The 23,149-nt window shown below is 36.1% G+C and overlaps 1 long non-coding RNA gene across 1 annotated transcript; it reads right to left on the bottom strand.

Annotated features, from left to right (window-relative positions):
- Positions 1-186: 186 nt before the first annotated feature.
- On the bottom strand, positions 187-22,431 carry LOC141543152 (uncharacterized). The gene is made up of 3 exons (XR_012482354.1): positions 22,279-22,431; positions 20,941-21,134; positions 187-736 (listed from the first exon to the last, which is right to left on the bottom strand). It is a non-coding gene; the product is annotated as an uncharacterized LOC141543152 (long non-coding RNA).
- Positions 22,432-23,149: the final 718 nt, after the last annotated feature.

The raw sequence follows: 23,149 nt of genomic DNA, 5'->3' as shown, positions 1-23,149 counted from the left end.
TAGTGGATGGAGCACTGGCTTAGAGTCTAGAAGATCTGAGTAAAAATCCACCTTCACTATCCTTAAACACAGAAATGGGAGCCCCAAATTATGGATCCAAGTTTTACATCAAATACCAGTTTTACAATGAATACATACAACACATAGTAAATAAACCTATTTATTCAAGTTGGTAACAATGCAGAAATTAGATAAAGTGTACCTAGCATAGAATGCCAGGCATTCTATGCCAGACAATATACAGAGTAAATGAGTTCCCCCACTGAGAACAAGAAAACTCAATTTAGCCAAAAGAGAGAATTCCAGTTCTCACTCAAGAGAAAATGATCCAAAGTCTCCAATTTGGCAAACAGGAGAATAGCTACATGACAGAGATTGACAGGCTCTCCATGTGGGAATACTTCTCAGAGAGTCTTTCTTCTTCAGAGGATCAGAGGCTGGGACATCAGTTAGGATGTGAAAGATGACTAAGGCCCGAAACAGGCCCTCTTCTTTCATATTTCTCTCATGTATATTATCCAAAACAATTTGTTGGCTGCCTAAATAAAGATGCCTCCTCTTTCTCTTCCTCTTCTTCTTCTTCTTCCTCTTCCTCTTCCTCCTCCTCTTCTTCCTTCCTCCTTCTCCTCCTCCTCCTTCCTTTTCCCTCCTCCTCTTCCTTCTCTCTTTTCTTTCTCTCTTCTCTCTCTTCTTTCTCTCCTCTCTCTCTCACTGGTAATTTTTCTTTTTATGATATCTAAAATTCATAGTTATTCAAGAAAAAGATTGATGTTAAAATATTGGTAATAATAACTTACATTTGTGTAGTCCTTTCTTATTGCTACAAAGTATTTTCCTCATTACAATCTTGTGAGGTAAAGATTACAAATAACCTTATTCCCATTCTACAGATAAGCAACCTGAGATTCAAGAGTGAAATGACTTGCCAGTGGTGATTAGCATCGATCAAAAACTCACATTTATTAAGTACCTACACTGTGCCAAATGATGAGGATTTTTTTTCATTGGATCAATGAATTCTTCTCCTTGAGCATGGCTTCATACTTTCTCCATAACCTAGACGTTTAGAGAATATCCCAGAGAATGAAAAACCAAGTGATTTCTTCAGTCACCAAGCCTATATGTCTCAGAAGACAAGGATGGTCCTATTTTCAAGATCTGTAGTTTATCCATTTCACCACACTATCATTCAGGTGCTAGGGCTAAAAATATAAAGATAAACTGGTACCTGCCCTCCGGAAGTTTACATTATAAGGAAAACAATATATAAATCAAGATAAGATATATACAAATAAATACAAGGGGGACTGGAATGAGGCACTAGTAACTATAGACAGTGTCAGAGCCAGAACTGAAATCTTGGTTGCGCTGAAGCCTGATTCAATGGTTTCTCCAATAATAGGGAGGGAGGGATGCCATGGCTGCAGTTCCCTGCCCACTGCTACCCTCCTGAGTGGGGAAAAGAGAGGGATTGTCAGGGAGGATGGAGAAGAACTGCCTCCCCACCAAAGCCACTATTTAGTTGTACTCTTGGCCTGAATCACTGAGTTTGGCTTTCTGTATGTTCCAAATTCACCAGATAATTACCGGTTTTCTGTTTCCTCTTAGTGCTCTATGGATTTGGTTCTTTGGAATCCTAGGTGCACCCACGCTAGCAAGGATTAACTGAACATTTCCCCTGACATTATTAAACCCACATGTCATTGAATTTTATAGCCTTCTGGGATTCCAGGTTTCATGCACCAGGAACTGCTCCCAAGAGACAATCCCAGCCCAGCAGAATGCCTGGGGGAAAGGAGGTGCTTGAGTGGAAAAGGACCTGCCATCATGGAAAACCAAAAGAAAAAAAATTTTTAAAGGTGGAATCCATGAAAAAGCCATTTCCCTTTTCATTGACTCTAGGAAACAAATCAAAGTCTCACAAGTCTAGACGGGACATGTGGTTGTTTAGGCACTCCAGAGCACACCCAGAGACAGAACTAGGGTGGGGTGATGGGAGATTTGCTCCAGCATGCTGAATATAGAGAGTGCTAAATATAGCATGCCCTAACCGCACCTGCAGCCCTTTGGCAGCTTAGAAACAATAGAATTCAGTACCTAGTTATCAAGAAAAATTCATTACAATAAGAATCTAACAGATGGTAGACTGGGGCAAACTCTTCCCCTCCCCTGCCCTACTTCCCTAGCAAGAGCCTCACACCACTTGTTTCATGATCTCCAAAGGGACAAGAGGACCTCAAAGTTTCATCTCACTCTGATGCTTTAAATTCTAGTTCTATATTCTAGTTTTAGTATTTTATGTTTGAAACCCCTTTTATAGCCTAAGGTCCCTCATAGCTCTGAAATCCCACATTCTAAGCTCCCTTCCACTTCCAATACCTAGGGTCTGAAGATCTTCCCAACTCCAATATTCATGCACTAAGGTCCATTACAGCTCGAAATTCTATATTCCAGATCTGAACGTATGCTACATCCCTCCCAATTCTGACATTCCAAGTTCTAATATCTCTTGTTCTGATGTAGCTCCTGGCTCTGCAATTCTTTGTAGTAATGTTCCACCTTCTGAGCTCCCTTCTATCTCTAACATTCTATAATTCTATATAAAGACAACATTTACATACATACATATATATATATATATATATATATATATATATATATATATCCATTATTCCTGTGACTCCAGAGATGTTGTTTGTTCTTTGTCTTCAAGGAAAACCAATGACAGCACAAAAAAAAATAGAATATTCTACAAATACACACATATTATTAAAAATATGGGATTCAGCCACTTGTCTTAGTCAAATGAGTAAATAAACTCCTTCCTATTGAGGGCCAGAAAATCCCTCATCAATAAATTTAAGTTGGGTTCATTCCTTAAACATATGTTTTCTTAGAGAGAAATCATAACTGGTTATGAGAGGAGGGCTGATCAGTAAAAGACGCAAATCCAAGGATGGACTGATGTTGGCTGGCAAAGTTCTGATGTGGTCTCACCAGCAGACAGTGTCCAGACACCGATGAGGATCTCTTTCCAGATCACCAAGCAAAAAATCCTGAAGACTGTGGAGAGAAATATAGTGGGAAATGGACAGCGGACTTCGAACATCCTGAGGTATCCCTGACACAGCAAAGACGTCCTAGACGGAAAAATAGTTTTGCAGCTGTGGAAGAAAGAGACATGACACTCCCTGGGACAGTAACTGCAAACAGGTGGAAAAGGAATAGGGGAGGATTCCAAAGGATCCACATTAAACCCTCCTATTTCCAAAGTGGGGAAAGAACCATGTGTTTCCTTGAATGAAAATAAGTCTGTGGCTATGATCTTGGGCTACGCCCTGTTCATTCACTCAAGTAGCCCAATTCAGAACCCAGCTGTCATTTATGGGTAGGGTACTAAAAGGCAGTATAGTGAAGTGCTTAATAATGCCAGACTCAGGAAGTCTGAAGTTCAAACCCCACCTCAGACACTTTTATTGGTTATGTACCTCTTATGCCTCAGGTCTATAAAATGAAGGGGTTGAACTTGACCTCCAAGAAACCTTCCAGCTCTGAAGATGTCATTGATCTCATTCAGCTCCAGGAAAAGCACAAAGACTACCTTTCCATCCTTTGATTAATCTGACATTTTACAGGTAAAATATACAATCTCAGTGAAAAATGTGTCTGACTTAATTGCAATGGATATGAAAGTCAGAACTTTTCTGAAAAGAGTTCTGAAAAATTGCTATTATTGTTGTAACTACTACTACAACTAGCCATAGGCAGTCATAACATATGGGATAGAGAACCACTCTCAGAAGTATGAAAACTTGGATCAAGTTAAACTTTTGGCATATGTGGTCACGTGACCCTAGTTTGTGTCTCCTCTCAGTTTCCCAGGTAACGCTAGCATTCCAAATAGAAGAACAGACACTGATCTGCACAGTAGAGAAAGTTTTCTCACCAAATGCTCCCTACCAGGATGAAATCAATTAATCAACCAATCAATTATCAGCAGCAGCAACATCAGCATTATCATCATCACATTTGGCATTTTGGAGTCATGGAATTATATCACTAATTTTTTTTAACATTTTTGATTTAAAGTTTTGAATTCCAAATTCTATTCCTCTCTGCTACCCCTTCCTGAGATGGTAAGCAATCAGATATAGGTTACACATATACAGTTATGTAAAATGTTTCCATATTAGTCATTTTTGTATGAGAAGACTAAAATTTTAGAAAGAAAGAAATTGAAAAATAGTATCTTCAATCGGTACTCAAACAATATTAGTTGTTTCTCTGGAGGAGGATAGTATGTTTCCTCATCAATCCTTTGAGATTGTCTTGGATCATTGTATTGTTCATAATAGATGTCATTCACAATTCTCCATCAAATAATATTGCTGTCACTGTGTGCAATGTTCTCCTAAACCAGAAAAGATTTACACGAACTGATGCTGAGCGAAACAAGCAGAACCAGGAAAACATTGCACAAAATAACAGCAAGAATATGCAATGATCAACTATCAAAGATTTGGTTTTTCTCAGTGATTCAATGATTCAAAGCAATCCGGTAGACTCTGGACAGAAAATCCCATCTGCATCTAGAAAAAGGACTAAGAAGACTGAATGTAAATCAGCACACATTGTTTACTTATCTTTTTTTTGCTTTTTTTTTTTTTTTAAATCTCTCCCATGGTTTTTCCCTTTTGTTCAATTTTTCTCTCCCAACATGATTGATAAAACAATGTATGTTAAAATAAACAACTACATAAATAATGTTCTCTTGCTTCTCTTCACTTCATTATGTATTAATTCATCCAAGTCTTTTGAGATTTTTCTGCAGTCATCCTGCTTGTTATTTCTTATAGCACAATAATATTCCATTACAATCATATACCACAGCTTGTTTAGCCATTCCCTATCCCTTCAATTTCCAACACAAAAATATTTTTCCAACATAAAAATATTTTTGTATAAATGGGTCTTTTTTCCCTTTTCTTAGTGTCTTAGGGAAATAAATTTAGCCGAAGTATTGCTGGATCAAAGGGAATGTCCAATTTTATAGCCCTTGGGGCAGAGTTCTAAATTACTCTCCAGAATGGTTAGATCAGTTCGCAACATATGTATGTATTAGGGTCCCAGTTTTCCTAAAATCCTCTCCAACATGCAACTTTTTTTTTCCTTTTTTGTCATATGAGCTAGTCTGATAGTTCTGAAAAGTACCTGGGGATTGTTTTAATTTTCATTTCTCTGATCAACAGTGATTTAGAGTATAGTTTTGATTTTTGTCTGAAAACTGCCTTTTCATATCTTTTGACCATTTATCAAATAAGAAATGACTTGTATATTTGAAAAATGAAATCTATATCAAGAACTCTTGTTAGAAAAAAAAATTGTTCCCCATTTCCTGCTTTCCTTATAATTTTTATTGCATTGGTTTTGTTTGTGTAAAACTTTTTAATTTATACACTCAAACTTATCTACTTTACATTTTAGAATGCTCTCTATATTTTATTTGATCCTAAATTCTTTACTTTGGATCACTAATTTTTGCCAAATTGTTTTGTACTCTCTTTTTTAATCTTTGCTTTAAGGATTCCCTTCTTGGGGAGGAAAGGAAAAGGCTATGTAGCTGATATAAAAGCAAAAGCTATCAATAAAAATTTACTTTAAAAAATTAAGCTAAGAAATTAAATATTAAGCTGAGGGCTATAGAGAGCTTTAAGATTTTCCAAGTATCTTTTGACTCTCAAAGCCATGGTAGAATATAGATATCAAGCTTTATTGTTATTCTCTTTTAATAAAGGGAAAAATTGTTGCCTCAGACTCCAAGGATATATTTAAATCTAGCTGGAGAGTGGGGTGAGGGATGCATGCAGAAGACACTTTTAAACTTAATCTGCATTATTAACATTTTCTTTAACATGCTCTTCAGTCTAGGCAATCAACAAAACAAGTCAATCATGATTTCTGAAGTATAAATGCTTTCCCAGCCTAAAGTTTAACAATCAGCCATAGGGAGCCAGTTTGGGCCAGCTGCCTTCTACTTGAACCTCTCCATCATCCCAGATTCTAGAGCAATTGGCAGAAGTTTAGTTGTGTTTGTAAAATAGAATGTAAACCTCTTGAGGATAAGAACCGGGCACATAGCAGGTGCTTAATAAATTATTGCTGATTGATTAATTGAATCTATATGTTTACATTGAACAAAGTAACTGGAAACTCAAGCTTTTTTTTGTTTAATTGGCTCATCATAATAGTTCACGCTAGCAATATCAAACCTGGGAGGAAAGGAGAGTAAATATAATTACCTCTGTTTTATAGATGAGGAAATGAAAAATTCAAAGAGGTTAGGAAACTTTACTGAGGTCACATAGTGAATGAATGGCTGAGCTGCGAGTCAGATCCAAGTGATCTGAGCCCAGGTTTGATGGATTTTCAATTACAGCCCTGCCTCTATTGCTTCATGCAACCTCTCTGAAAACAGATCTGAATTCAGTTCAAACTAAGCTATAATAATGAGAAACTCAGAAAGGAAAAGAAAATTATTGCATCCTTTCAAGAAAAAAAAAAGGCTTCACAAATTACATATTTAGAAGCTGGAATATATTTCAGTAGCTGTCTATTTAAACTCTCTCATTTTCATTTTACAGATAAGGAAACTGAGGCCCAAGAAGATGAAGACTCATTGTATAATGCTTTGATCTATCCCAGGTTACATGGAATTATATATCTAGATCTGAAAAAGGACTTCAGAAACCATCTAGTCTGACTCCTTTCTTTAATAGATGAGGAAACTGAAGTCTAAGCAAGTTATGTGACTTGCCCAAAAATACATATAAGAATAAGAGAAGTATAAGAGATAGAATTTGATCTCAGGCTCTTTCTATACTACTTTCTCAATGTAGAAGGGAGAGAAGTTGCTAGTTTAAAAGAAAAGGAAATGGAATTAGACTACATGGACATTAGAGCCTTCAACATGATCTGTGGCATAATTGTTGATAAACAGGATACAATTCCATAGCTTCCATTCAATTTAGACTGTTCTATTTGAGGGCAAATGTGGATCAAATGGAAAAGGATTTAGGCTCTCCCTCCTACTGAATAAATGAAAAAGTGAACATTCTTAGGTTTATATCTTAAGTAAAAAGAAGTAGCCTGGGAAAAGCTCTGACCTGATTTCTGTGATAGCTCATTTTTGTGCTCATGAAGGCTGATCAGTTCAAAAGACCAACCAGTAATCAGGATAATGGAGAAGTCTGATGCTCTAGGCTGACAAACAAGGTAAACTCTCTCCTTTGGCTCTTCTCTACACATCTCCCTGCTGTTAATTGGGAACTATGATCCTGAACTAGAATTTAATAAAAGTCTTTCTCAGAAACTCCATCAGAAAGAGCTGCACTGAATGTCAAGTGAAAAATCTTGCCTAGGCTCTTGAAAATGTTGACCAGTGTTTGATAATGTTGCACCAAAACTGTGTATCAATAAATCTGTTAAATCTGCCACAGTGATAACAATAACCCACATTTTGTAGCACTTTAAGATTTGAAAAACACTTTAAATATATTACCTCATGTAATCCTCACAATAATCCCATATAATAAATACTATTAGTATGCATAATTTACAAATGAGTAAATTGACACACTTGCCCAAAGCCACACTGCCAATAAGCATCTGAGTCAGGATTTGAATTCATATCCTCCTGACTCCAAATCTAGTTCATTATGTTCCATGCCACCAATTTCTGTTTCTGACTACACACACATCTTGAAGATAAGTAGTAGATGTCATTGAATCTCTTCTTGGGTGACATCAGGTGGGGTCAAAGAACAACTATTTTTCAAGTGTTTACTAGATAGATAGGGAAGGGAGGAAGGGAGGGAGGGAGGGAGGAAGGAAGGAAGAAAGGAAGAAAGGAAGAAAGGAAGAAAGGAAGAAAGGAAGAAAGGAAGAAAGGAAGAAAGGAAGAAAGGGAGAAAGGGAGAAAGGGAGAAAGGGAGAAAGGGAGAAAGGGAGAAAGAAGGGAGAAAGAAGGGAGAAAGAAGGGAGAAAGAAGGGAGACATGGAGAAAAAAGGGAGAAATGGAGAAAGAAGGGAGAAAAGGAGAAAGGGAGAAAGAGAGAGAGAAAGAGAGAAAGAAAGAGAGAGAGAGAAGGAGAGAGAGAAAGAGAGAGGAGAGAAGGAGAGAAAGAAAGAAAGAGAGAGAAAGAAAGAGAAAGAGAGAAAGAAAGAAAGAGAGAGAGAGAGGAGAGAAGGAGAGAAAGAAAGAAAAAGAGAGAGAGAAGGAGAGAGAGAGAAAGGGAGAGAAGGAGAGAGAGAAAGGGAGAGAAGGAGAGAGAGAGAGGGAGAGAAGGAGAGGAGAGAAGGAGAGAAAGAGAGAAAGAAAGAAAGGAGGGAGGAAGGAAGAAAATTACATATATATATATATATATATATATATATATATATATATATATATATATATATGAAACAGTCTCTCCTCAAGAAGCTTACATTCTTTCTATATCAAAATATTCATATAAATTTCCATAAATGATCACAAAATTTTGAATAAAAAAGGGTAGAAGATTAGAGATATAATTATAAAAAATAATCTATTTGCCCTCAAGGAGCTTACATTCTATCTAAATCGTCATAGAATTTTGACTTGGAAGAGTTGTTAGAGATACTCTAATATTAAACTCAAATAAATATTCAGATATATGTATACTTAGAGAATTATAGAAAATCAACTAAAAACTACAAAAAAAAAAAAATTAACAACTTTAGCAAAGTTACAGCACACAAAAAAATCCACATAAATCATCAACATTTCTATATGTTACCAAAAAAGTTCAGCAGCAAGAAATGCAAAGAGAAATTCCATTTAAAATAAGTATAGATAACATAAAATATTTGAGAGTTTACCTGCCAAGATAAAGTCAGGACCTATCTGAACACAATTATAAAACACTTTCTACACAAATAAAATTAAATCTAAACAACTGGAAGAATATCAAGTGCTCATGGGTAGGCCAAGCTAATATAATAAAAATAACAATTCTATCTAAATTAATCTGTTATTTGGTGCTATATCAAACTGCCAAGAAACTACTTTGCAGAGATAGAAAAAATAATAACAAAGTACATTGGGAAGAACTCAAAAGTCAAGAATGTCAATGGAATTAATGGAAAAAAAATACAAATGAAGGTGGTCTAACTATACCAGGATCTAAAACTATATAATAAAGCAGTGGTCACCAAAATCATTTGGTACTGGCTAAGAAAAGAGTAGTTGATCAGTGGAATAAGTCAATAATCAAAGACCATAGTAATCTAGTGTTTGATAAACCCACTCACTGACAAAAATTGCTAGGAAAATTGGAAAATAGAATGACAAAAATTAGGCATTGACCAATATCTAACACCCTATGCCAAGATAAGGTCAAAATGGGTTCATGATTTATACATAAAGAGTGATATTATAAGCAAATTAAAAGAACAAAGGCTAGTCTTCCTCTCAGATTTGTGGAGAAGAAATAAAATTTTGGCCAAAGAAGAACTTGAGTACATTATGGAATGAAAAATTGATCATTTTTATTATATTAAATTTAAAAGATTTTGTACAAACACTGACAAAACCAATGCAGACAAGATTAGAAGGGAAGCAGAAAACTAGGTAAAAATCTTTACCTCCAACTCCTCATTTTTAAAATATATAAAGAATTGACTCATTTCCAACAATTCAAGCCATTCTCCAATTGAAAAATGGTCAAAGGATATGGACAGACAATTTTAAGATAAAGAAATTAAAACCGTTTCTAGTCATATTAAAAAATGCTTTAAATCACTATTGATCAGAGAAATGCAAATTAAGATAAGTCTGAGATACCACTGCCCACCTGTCAAATTGTCTGAGATGACAGGAAAAGATAATGATAAATGTTGGAAAGAATGTGGGAAAACTGTGACATTAATACAGCAAATGGAGTTGTGAACTGATCCTACCATTTTGGAGAGCAATGTGTAACTATTTCCAAAGGGCTATCAAATTGTGCATGCTCCAGCAATGTCTCCACTGAGCTTGTATCCCAAAGAAATTATAAGAAAGGGAAAAGGACCCACATGTATAAAAATGTTTGTAGCAGCCCTTTTTTTAGTGGCAAGGAACTGGAAACTGAATGGATGTTCATCAGTTGGGGAATGGCTGAAAAACTATGGCACATGAATGTTATGGAATATTATTGTTCTGTAAGAAACGATCAGCAGGATGAATACAGAGAGGCTTGGAGAGACTTATATGAATGGATGCTAAATGAAGGGAGTAGAATCAAGAGTACATTGTACACTGCAACAGCAAGGTTATGTGATAATCAATTCTGATGGACGTGGCTTTTTTTTTTCAATAATGAAGTGATTCAGGCCAATTCTAATAGATTTATGATGGAGAGAGCCATCCGCCTCTAGAAAGAGGACTGTTGGCACTGAATGTGAGTCACAACATAGTTTTTTCACTTTTTATGTTGCATCAATACTCATCAGATAAATTGATCTGTACTTTTCTTTCTCTGTTTTGACTCCCCCTGGTTTAGGTAACCAAACAATATTTACATCATGGTAGGAATTTGATGGAATCCCTGCTTTGCCTTTTTTTCAGGCAGTTTATGTAGAATCAGAATGAATCATCCTTTAACTATCTGCTAGAAATTGCTGATAAATCCATCTGGTCCTGAGTTTTCCTCCTCCTTTGGGAGTCTATTTATGGCTTATTTAATTTCTTCTTTTCTAAGACAGAGTTATTTCAATATTCTATTTCCTGTTCTGTTAATGCAGGTAATTTATATTTTCATTAACATTCACCCATTTCAATTCAATTGTCAGGTTTTTGGCAAATGATTGGGTGAAATAGCTCCTAATAACTGCTTTTATTTCTTCTTCATTGTTGGTTTTTGGTGAGGGGTTTTGGTGGTGTGCCCAATTCATTGATCTGTTCTCTCTCTCTTTTATTGATATAAATGTTAACAGATATAAAGTTTCTCCTAAGTACTACTTTGGCTGCATCCCACAAATTTTGGTATGTAGTCATTGTAGTCATTATTGTAAAACACTTTGTCAACCTTAAAGTGCTAAATGAATGTTGATAATCATCATCCTCATAGTAAAGGGACTAATTATTGGTCAGGTGGTGAAAACTCATCTGGCAAGTGATGTTTCTATAAGACTTCAGAGTGGGTTAGAGTAAAACTGCAGGGTGCAAGAAAAATAATGCTTTTCTCACCTATTTTAATCATCTTAACAAAAAGTGCCATATAAAACTATTTTGAGAGAATACAAAGTGCCTCCAAGATCTCAGAACAGTTTTAAGTTTTATATGTATTGTGTGTGTGTGTGTGTGTGTGTGTGTAGTTGCATGCATGCATTATCTTCCCCATTGGAAAGTAAGCTCTCTGAAGGGAAGGGCTATTATATATACTTATATAATATATATATACTTATATATATATATGTGTGTGTGTGTATGTATACATATATATATAAAGCACTGTGCCAAATAAATGCTTTTTCAATTATTTAATTCATCAAAATAGTATAATGGAAGAAAAAAATTTGGCTTTGGCTTCAGAAGGTTGGTAAATGTTCAGATTTTGGCTCCATCACTTAGTACTCACACAAACTTGGGCAACATATTTTCCCTCTCTTGTCCTTGGTTTCCACATCTGTAAAATAAATTGGTTGGATTAGCTCTGTTCCATTCCAGCTCTGAAATCATTAGCACTAGAAGGGCATTTGAAGGAGATCAAGTTCCATTGTTTTATTTTACATATGAGGAAACTGAGGCCCAAAGATAAGTTTCTCACCCATGATCACACAGATAACAGAAGTGAGATTAGCCTCATATCTCATCACTCCAAATAAATGAGATAATATCTGTAATATTTAAATGAGATAATATTTGTAAAGGGCTAAACACACTACCTGGTGTATAATAGGTACTTAGTAAATGCTTGTTTTCTTCCTTCCAAGTTCATCAGAAAGGTTTTGCTTTCTTTCCATTGTACCATTTTGAATCTTTGGAAAGTTTACAAAGTACTTGTATCTACAATCTCATTTAACCTCTACAACAACCCACTGAAGTTCAACCCTCTGTGGCTGTGTACTTGAAGAAGTTGAGAGGCTATGATTACTTATCAGACCTAGGTGACAAAAAAAAATGGGAAGAATCAAAATTGGAGGAGTTATGGGGAAAGGAGCTGCCAGTGGAACTTAGAATTAGTCTAATCATTCTGAACATTAATTTGGAATTATGAAATAAAAGTGCTTAAACTATCCATAGCTAAAGTCAAAGATGTTAACAAATGTCTAAGATCTAGCAAGAACAGTACTCTGATGTAGGAAAGATGTAGAAACAAACTAGGTACCATTAATTGTGGAATAGATTTTTTTTAAAGTTATAGCAAATGAATATATTTCATAGTAAGAAATGATGGCTACAAGAAATGAATCAAAGCATGAAAAGATTTATATGAGTCAAAAAATCCAAAACAAGAGACCAATGTATATAGTTATTACAACAATGTAAAGGGAAGAGCTCATGAGGAAAAAAATCTGAATATTGGGAAGCTAAAAAGAATAACAAGTACAAGACAAGAAAAATAAGATAAGAACAAGAACCCAAAGAACAGGCAATGAAACACACCCATGTTCTCATGACAAAGAATTGGGTATATTATCTTCAGAGAAGAATCCTGTGTATCAAATGCCATTCTTTATCCTAATTATTTTTATTTATAATTGGGACAATTTCAACAGGAGAGGGAGAACAATATATAATGCAAATTGTGGCAATGTATAATATGACAATAAGTGGATATATTCCTTTGAATTTTGCAAAATGTTTTACAAATTTTTATTTCTTTTTATCAATAATAACACTATGAGGTAGGTGTTATCATCATCCCCTTTTACTTGTGAAGAAATTGATATTGAAAATAGCTAAGTGACTTACTCAGGGTCAATCTCAAGGGAAATACAATGTGTGAATAACTACATTCAAACAAGATATAAAAATGACACTAGAGATAATCAACAGAAAGAAGAATAAGAATCTAGGGCAAGGTTAAACCCAGGCCTTCTTAACTCCAAGTCCAGTACTCAATAAAGACAAAAGGCTCCAAAGAAACATTTTCTTTTAAATTAACTTTATAAGACAGGGAAAATCTGGAAACACAACGATTTCTATGAAAATGACTTGGATTTTTAAGTTAACTGCAGACTTATGTAAGATGACCACCCAAAATCTAGAGTGTTCAAAATTGTGACACAAACTCTCTACCCAGGACCAGGAGAGTGAGTGAATTCTCCTATTCTACCTTGGTCAGATCTTTTTGAGGAGTGATGTTCAGTTTTCATGATCACATTTCAAAAGGGACATTGACAAACTCGATAATGTCCAATGAAAAGTGACTGAGACAAGAAAACTCAGAAATATATTACAAAGAGGAGAGCTAGAAAAAAAAAAAGTCAAAATGTGTAGCATCAAGAAAAGAAAATATAGATATAAGAAGAAAATTAGAGATAGCAAAGGAAAGTTCCATGCAAAAGTAGACATAATAAAAGACAAAAATGGCAGAAATTTAACAGAAGCAGAAAAAGATTAAGAAGGGCAAGAAAAAGGGCGGGGGGGAATCCTTTAAAAAGAAATACAAAAAAGAATTTAAAGAAAGATTTGAATGTCACCAATAATCATGATAGTGTTGTAATTGATCTAGAGTCAGACCCTTTTTGAAAACAATGTCAAATAAGTCTTAGAAAGCCTTACTAACAATAAAGCCAGTTGAGGTGAAGGAATTCCAGCTGAGCTATATAAAATCTTGCAAGATGATGCAGTTAAAAGTGTTGCACTCGATTTGCCAACAAATTTGGAAAACATGACAGTGTTGGAAAAGATCAGTTTATGTCCCAATCCTAAAGAAGGGCATTGCTGAAGAATGTTCAAATTGCCAAACAGTTGCACACATTTCACATTCTAGCAAGGTTATACTTAAGACACTGCATGCTGAACTTCAGCAATATGTGAACCAAGAATTACGGAAAGAAAAATAAAATAATTAATTAAAAAAAAAATAATTACCAAAAGAGCAAACTGGTTTTCAAAAAGACAAAGGAAATGGAGACCAAATTGCCAACATTGGCTGGATTGTAGAGAAAGCAAGGGAGTTCCAGAAAAAGATCTACTTCTGCTTCATTAACTACACTAAAGTCTTGGTGTGGATCACAGTAAAATATGGCAAGTCCTCGAAGAGATGGGAGTATCAGATCATTTGTCTCCTGAGGAACCTGTACTCAGTCCAAGGAGCAATAGTCATGGAACAACTGGTTGGTTTAAGATTGGAAAAGGAGAATAACAAGGCTGTATATTGCCATTTTATTTTTAACAAATACAGATTACATTAATCTAAAATGCCAGACTAGATGTATCAAAGTCTGGAATCAAAGTTGCTGGGATAAAGATCAACAATCTCAGATATGCAGATGATACCACGCTGATGGTGAAAGTGAAGAGGAGTTAAGAAATCTCATAATAGGGTGAAAGAGGAGAATGTAAAAGCTGGTTTGAAAAAAATATATATTAATTAAAATCTTGGCAATTCATCTCATAGCTTCCTGGCAAATAGAGGGAGAAGTAACAGAAGCAGTGTCAGATTTTATATTTTGGGCCTCAAAGATCACTGCAGACAATTAAAAGACACTCATTCCTTAGAAGGAAACCTATGGCAAATCTGAACAGCAGATTAAAAAACTGAGAGGTCACCTTGCCAACAAAGGTCTCTAAAGTCAAAGCCATGGGTTTTTTCAGTAGTACGCAATGTACAGTTGTAAAAGTTGTGCTATAAGAAAAGCTGAGTATCACAGAAACAATGCCTTTGAATTGTGGTGTGAGAGAAAACTTTTGAGAGTCTCTTGGACAGCAAAAAGATCAAATCAGTCAATACTTAAATTAATTCAGGCTATTTACTCTAAAATCAAATACTGAAGCATAAGCTTCAATACTTTGGCCACATATTGAGAAGATGGGACTTAATGGAAAAGACTCTGAGGTTGGGAAAGATTGAAAGCAAAAGAAAACGTGGATGGCAGAGAATGTCATAGATAGTATCATGGAAACAACAAACATGAAGTTGGACCAATTTTAAGAGATAGTAGAAGTCAGAAGAGCCTAACATGCTATGGTCCATGGGATCACTAAGTGTCAGACAAGACTGAACAAAAACATGAAAGCAATTTTGAATTATTTGAAAATCACTTCTGTAATAAAAAAAAAAAAAAACTAGCTGTAACTTGGCTCCAGAAGTAGGACTAGAAACAATGGGCAGAAACATTAAGGATTTGGGTTACGGTATATTCTTAATCCTCATATCATTATACAAATGAGACAGGTGCTGAGCTCCCCAGGGCTGCTAGGTGGTATAGTGTTTAATGAGCTACCCCTGGAGTCAGGGAGATCCAAGTTTAAATCTGGCCTTAAACACTTACTAGCCATGTGACTGTCATTTTACTTTGTTTGCCTTAGTTTTCACATCAATCAAATGAGCTGCAGAAGGAAAGGCAGACCACTTCAATATCTCTGCCCCAAAAAAAACCCAAATGGAGTCAAGGAAAGGCAGACACAACTGAACGACAAACTGAGCTCCCCATCACTTAAAGTATTCAATCCGAAGCAGAGTGACCACTTGCTCAGGAACATAGATTTAGAGGTAGAAAAACCTTAGCAATCATCTAAGTCAATCTCCTCTTATTTTACAGATAAAGAAACTGTAGTCCTTAGAAACTGAGTGATTAACTCATGATAGATAGGTAGAAAATAGAAAATATAGGGAGAAAATGTAAGTTTTCAGCCAGGGTCATCTGACTCCAGATAGAACATTCTTTCCACTGCATTATTACCTCCCATCTAGCATATATATGTGTAAATATATGCACGGATATTCCTAATAATTTGCATATTGTTGCCTCTAATAAATTGTAAGTTCTTTGAAGGTAGGAACTATGTTTTTACCTTTGTATTCCCGGCTCTTAGGATAGTGCTTAGCATGTAGTAGATCCTCGATAAATGTTTATTGAGGCAATTCCAATAGACTTGTGATGGAAAATACCATCTGCTTCCAGAGAGAGAAAGAGAGAATTATGGAAAATGAATGTGGATCAAAGCATAGTATTTTCTCATGGCTTTTTTCCTCTTTTGATCAGATTTTTCTTGTGCAGCATGGCAAATATGGAAATATGTTTAGAAGAAATGCACATGTTTAACTTTTATTGGATTGTTTGCTGTCTTGGGGAGGAGGGAGAGAAGGAGAAAATTTTGAAACACAAGATTTTGCAATGATGAAAACCAAAAACTATTTTTGCACATGTTTGGAAAAATAAAATACTATTTTAAGAAGAAAAGCAAAATTAAAAATTTTAATAATAAAGAAATAGATACTTGATGACTGACTGAATTACCAAATCACAATAGATACTAAGGAACAATAAGAGTGAAGGCAGAATTCATATTTCAATTAAGTATTGGACCAGATAACTTCTAGAGTCTTTTCTTTTTTGTTTATGTGGGGGTTTGTTTTGGGGGGAGGGTGGTTTTTGTTGTGGTGGTTGTTATTTTTGCTAAAACAGTTGGGGTTAAGTGACTTGCCCACAGTCCCACAGCCACAAAGTGTTATCTGTCTCGAGACCAGATTTGAATTTAGGTCCTTTTGACTTCAGGGCTGGTGCTCCATTCATTGGACCACTTAGCTGGCCCCAAGTCTTTTCTAGTTCTAAATGAATCTATGGTTCTTTTATGAGAAAAGTTCCACAAGCAAGAATGAAACTTAAACTGAGAAACTGAGTTTTGTCTGAACAGATAAAATACTGATTGAAAATTATTTTTAAAGGGTTTGGGAGAACAGAAGTGGTTGAATGTAATGAAATATCACTACATTATAAGAAATGATAAATGGAGAAAAATCAAAGAAATGGAAAGACTTAAATGAATACATCCGCAGTGAAATAGACAAAACCAAGAAACTCAGTAGCATTGCTTCAATGATATAAGTGAAAAAATAACCAAAAGGAAGTCAAACCCTAAGTAATTGAATAAACAGTAGAGAACAATAGATTCAGAGTGTTGTAGCAGATAAAGAGCTGATTGTGAAAACAGGAAGAAAGGGACTGAAGTCCTATCTCTGGTACATGCTGGCTGCATGACCCCAGTAAGTCACCTCTATTGCTCTAGGAAACTCAAAAAACAGAGAGGTTATCTCTTGGTAAAGGGACAGCCCTCACTTGGGAGTTCTCTATAGTAATGAAAACATAAATGTAGTCCTTATTCCCACAATCATGTGAACAAAAGAAATATTAATATATGTATATATATATACATATATACTTATGTGTGTGTATATATATGTATGTATATATATGCACATATATGTTTATATATGTATGTATATATACTTATATATGTGTATGTGTGTGTGTGTATATGTATATGTATAGTACATTAAAGAAGCTGATTTCAGAGTGGGCAATACCTGGGTTCAAATCCTGATCCTGGCCCATTTTGGCTATGTGGATCCTGAGCAAGTCTTCAGCTCTTAGGATCCCCAGGCAATTCTCTAAGACTATGTAAACTGGAGAGTAAATGTTGACAAAGAGTCTCTTTATACTCACAAAATCACACACAAAAAAGTCATCCCCAAGAAGGGACGAGAAAGAGGTGGGGGACTATGGGTACCAAATGGTATCAATACTTTGAGACAAAAGCACAGTGTCAGCTGGTTTTCCTGGGTGCGGGGGTCCAGAAATTACTGTGCTATAAAGGCCAAAAAAGTTTATACCTTAGATTTTGTTATTGTTAGAAAGGCACTGCAGTATTTCAGCTTTTGGCCAGAAAAGAGTTAACACTTCTTGTCTTCCTCAGAGCACAGATATCTCAGGAATTGTGTCTGCATTCCACTAGAATTAAGGTACCAGGCAAAACTTTCAGAAAGGCCTTTAAAAGATGATACATGAAGGCAGAGAGCACATTAATCAGAATCCCGTACCATAACAAAGATGGGAGGCCCCTTCCTGTGAAACAGCTGCAGACCCAAAGGTCTTCAGCAGAAAGTGATGCAAGTAATTAAGAACCCGGTTGTTTGCTGGGGGTAGGAAGCAGGGCCCCAAGAAGGGAGGTTTGGAGCTTTGTACTGCATGAAGGGATCAATGTGAAAATTGAATGCAGGCCCAGAAAGAGTCCTTGGGTTACCTCCATATAACTTAAGAATTAGTCAGATAAGGAGAGCTCTGGATAATGAGAGCTTAATGAAATAAACTGAACTCATCCAACCTCACATCAGTATTTTTCTCAGATCCCCACTGGGAGGGCCCCAGGCATGGGAAGTGTGGAGAGAACCTTACAAGAGTTAGGGAATTAATAGAAAGGATGTCAAGGAGGCAACAGAGGGAATGGGTCATTTGGAAGAACAGATTTTATTTTTATTTTTTTTAGAAAAGTTAGAAGTTTTGGCTTTAAGTCATTGTTGAAATTCATGCTAACATGTTTAATGAACAGATTTTGGAATCAGTTCAAATTCTGCCTCAGATACTTACAGATCAAAGATACCATGTCTCATTTACTTTTGAAGGTAGCTTGTAATGGTGGATAGAATGTTGGACTTAGATTCAGGAAGATCTGTATTCAAACCCTGCCTCTTCCCTAACTATGGAAGCCTGGACAAGTCATTTAACCACTTAATTTAACTACTCAAGTGATTAAGTCATTTAATCACTCTTTCTACATTCTTATCTATAAAATGAGTAAGTTGGACTTATAAGTCCAAGTCATTCAAAAGGTTCTTTCTAGTTCTAAATCAATGAGTCCATGGGTCTATGTAATCAGTTCATATCCCTGCTTTAGTAAAGTATCTTTGAAAATCAAAGGATTACATGTAGTAGAGAGCACGCTACTGTTAAAAATTCTGGATTCAAATCCTCTCTTTCTCTCATATGACCAGGACGAAGTCATCTGCCTCCTGTGGAAAAAGTCTTAGTTTCCTCCTCTGCAAAGTGAGAATAAGAAGTATCTCACAAATGAAGTAATGACACAAAATCACCTTGAAAATTTTTAAGCACAAAACATCAGTTAATTCCATCTTTGGGTTTTCCATTGTAAATGAATCCAGTTGTAAAACTGGATGAAAATGTGGGGCTGGATCAAAAACCCACCTTCTAGCCTTCAATACTCTACCTAGATGTCAAGAAACATTAACCCAATCCTTGCCTTCCTTCTTACCTCAAATCCCACTTCTCCATTCCCTCCTCCTTTCTAAGCCCAAAAGGGTGAGATGGTTCTCACTTGCTAATTTGCCTTTTTCTTTTAGAGAAAAATAGAATTTATTTCATCTTCTTTGAATTTGTCCTGGAAGAAAGGGGTATCTTGCCTTGTTCTGTATCCCTAGTACTGACCACAGAACTTGGCACATAGCACTGGCTTAATAAATTCTTTGTTTTTTCGTTCATTCATTCATTCATTCATTCACCAATCTTTCTCTGACTCTATTCTCATCATTTCAAATCCAAACTAATCAACCATTTTTTTTTGACAAGGCAATTGGGATTAAATGATTTGCCCTGGGACACACAGCTAGGAAATGTTAATTGTCTGAGGTCAAATTTGAACTCAGATTTTCCTGACTTAACTGCTGTTGTTCTATACACTTCACCATCTAGCTGTCCCTCTATCCCCCAAGCATTTTTAAAGTCTCTAGCAGTGGCCAGGCATGGTACTAAGCACTCATATTACAAAGTTGAAATATTCATCAGTCCCTGCCCTTAAGGAGAGAGAGAAATACAATAAAGAGAAGTCTAAAATAAGGTGATTAGAGGAGAAATAAAGCATTAAAACCTAGGATTATCAGGGGAGGCTTATTTCTATTAATTATTACTTTTCAATAATAGCTACCATTTATTAAGATAAGCTCTTTTTATAATATCAATAATAACTACCATTTATTAAGATAAGCTCATTTATTAAGCTCTCTTGCAAAGAGCTTTATAAACATACAACAACCTGGTAGGTAAATGCTATTATTATTATCCCCATTTTATAGATAAGGAAACTGAGCCCTGGAAGTATCTGAAATTAGATTTGAACTCAGAAGTAGCAACTGAACTCAGTCTTGAAGTGGGAGGGATGGGAGAGAGAATGAGACAGAAGGAGTTGCAGGAAGTACATTCCAGACATTGGGGACAGCTTGCCCCAAGGCATAAAAGCATAAGCTAGAACATCATGTTCAAGAAACAGCAAGTGGTCTAATTTGGCTGGAACAGAGAGTCCGTAAGGAGGGAGCCTGTGAAATAAGGCTAAAAAAAGGTAAGTCGAAGCCAAATTATCAAGGACCTTGACTGCCAAGCTAGAGAGTTAATATTTTATCCTGTAGGCAATTGTATGTATGTTACAAAAGGTGTTTTGAGCAAGGTCATACCTGACATGATCATCCCTGGAAGCTTATTTGCAGCTGCATGAAAACTGTAAAAGGCAGCGTGCCAAATTGCATTGAACTGGCCTTCTAGTCACAAAGAGCTGGATTCAAGTACTGCCTCTGATGCTCTGATATTAGCAGGGTGACTCTGGGAAATCAAATAACCCTTAGTGCTACAGACCACTCCAGAGACCAAAAGTTGCAGGGGCTGACAGGTGCCAATCTGTATTGATGGAGGGCACATTTCTTCATAAGGAGTTCCCCAATCAATGACTTGTTTTAAAATAGAGAAGGGTATATTAAAGCTGGCATAGGCAGAGAGATTTATGCAAGAGATTATTACTGAAAGTGCTAAAAATCATTTTCTGTTGTTTGTCCTTATTCTCAAAGAGGACCCTGACATTGGGGAGATGATGACATGATATGCAAGTGAATTAATTGGATTTAAGTGAGGGCTATGAAAACTCACCTGCCTCACTTTCCCCTCCAGAGCCATCTGGGTTCAGTGGCCCAGATCAGGATGACTGGAGATGGCCCTGGATGAATTGGGAGACCTAGACCTTTTTAAGTGAAGATCTTCAACAGGTCTCAGTTTGATTGAGGCAACACCTATTCAGTGATTAAGGCAAAGGAGCAATTGAGGCGAAGAATCTTCTCTTTCACCTGGTCCAAAAAAATAAATAAATAAATAAAGTCTAAAGAAAGAAATCTGGGAGGGGAAGATCCTCAGGGTTTCTGGCCAAAAGCAAAACTGACTGCTATTATGGAAATTCAGGCAAATAAAGGTTAAGTGATTTGACTAGGATCATACAGCTAGTAGATGTCCAATGCAGAATTCAAACTCAAGACTTCCTGAGTCCAAGTCTAGCACTCTATTCATTGTACTGTCTAGCTAGAGAACAAGAGAAGGGAAAAATTAATCAAGTATGACTAAGGTTCCAAACCTGGATATCTAGAGAATGGTAGTACACTTGGAGAAATGGAGAAAGTTCATTTTGGCAATATTGAGTTTGAGGTCATAACAGAATCCACTTGGACACAACCAGCTGGCAGCTGGACATCAAGGACTGGAGTTTATGGAAGCTCACAGAAGGAACAACCCCCTCATTTTACAACCAAGTTAACTGAAGCTCAGAGAGGTAAAATGATTTGTCCAAAGACATACAGTAAGAGTATCAGAGGTGGGATTTGAATCCAGACCCTTTAAGGCCAGAGCTCTCTACTGTTAGAGTTGAGCATATTTGAGAATAAGCTACATACATATGATAAATTATGTCATAAAACCTCATGAGATAATATAGAATTGGGATTCTTAACTGAAGTCCAGGAACATGTTCACATTTTGATAATTATGTATTTCAATATAAACTGCTTCCTTTGTAAGGAGACAGCTGACAGTCAATAAAATTGAGTTCAAATCCAACCTCAAACATGCACTCTTATACAAAACACTTAACCCATCTGCCTCAGTTTTCCCAACTATAAAATGAGAACAATAACAGCATGTAACTCACAGGATTATATTGAGATTCAAATAAGATAATATTTGTAAAAATGCCTAGTACAGAGATTAGCATAAAGAAGATATATAAATATTTATCACACTCTCTCTCTGTCTGTCTTTTTCTTTGTCTGTGTGTCTCTCTCTCTCTCTCTCTCTCTCTCTCTCTCACACACACACACACACACACACACACACACACACACACACACACAATCCTTTTTATAAAAGAGGTTAGAACCTTGGAGAGCACCCACTTTAAGGTGTCTGTAAAATGACTAAATAGTGAAAGATCAAAAGAAATACCTTTTAGAAGAAAAAACATCAAACCAGTGAAGTGAGGTGTGTCAGAAGCCAGGAGAAAAAAGCATCCCCAATAAAGAACTGCATCTGCAGCTCTATCTGGTTGAACTCCACTGAACAAGATTGCCCCTCAGAGGTTAAGCTCATCACCACTAATCTCACTCCAAACTGCTAACTCAAGTTCTGAGTAGAGCCACCTGCCTCAACCTCCTCTTCCTTCCAATTGAAGGACCAGAGGTTAAAGTATCAAATTCCTCCCAAAGCCCTCCTATATAAGAGCCCCGCTTGGTTTTAACAAAACAAGATGCCCCCCCCATGTCAGGTATTCCCTATTGATTCTCCCCTACCACTTTCCTGCCTCCTTTTGTGTTGTTCCCCATTATAAGACTATAAGCTCCTTCAGGAGAGGGACTGTCTTTCTAGAAATTGTATGTATAGTGCTTAGCACGGTACCTGACACCTAGTAGGCAGGTAATAAATGTTTATTGGGTTGGTCAGTAAAATCAAAAGCATCAGGGATCTTGAAAAAAGATAGAGCAATTAAGAACCCATTGAGAGCAGGTCAAAAAAGTGGAGAGGACAGAATTCAAATTGTGCAAGACTGAAGTTGGCAGTAAAATGATAGAGGCAAAAAGCCTCTTTCTAAAAGTTTTGCTCACTACTCTTTGATCCAGAAGTGTTTCTACTGGGCTTATATCCCAGAGAGATCTTTAAGGAGGGAAAGGGACCCAGATGTGCAAAAATGTTTGTGGCAGCCCTTTTTGTAGTGGCAAGGAACTGGAAACTGAGTGGATGCCCATTTGTCGGAGAATGGCTGAATAAGTTGTGGTATATGAATGTTATAGAATATTATTGCTCTATAAGAAATGATCAG

This window comes from Sminthopsis crassicaudata, chromosome 5, assembly GCF_048593235.1.
Source record: "Sminthopsis crassicaudata isolate SCR6 chromosome 5, ASM4859323v1, whole genome shotgun sequence".
NCBI classification, from domain to species: Eukaryota; Metazoa; Chordata; class Mammalia; order Dasyuromorphia; family Dasyuridae; genus Sminthopsis; species Sminthopsis crassicaudata.
Note: the sequence above shows the minus strand (reverse complement) of the source record. Positions and strands in the feature narration are given on the sequence as shown.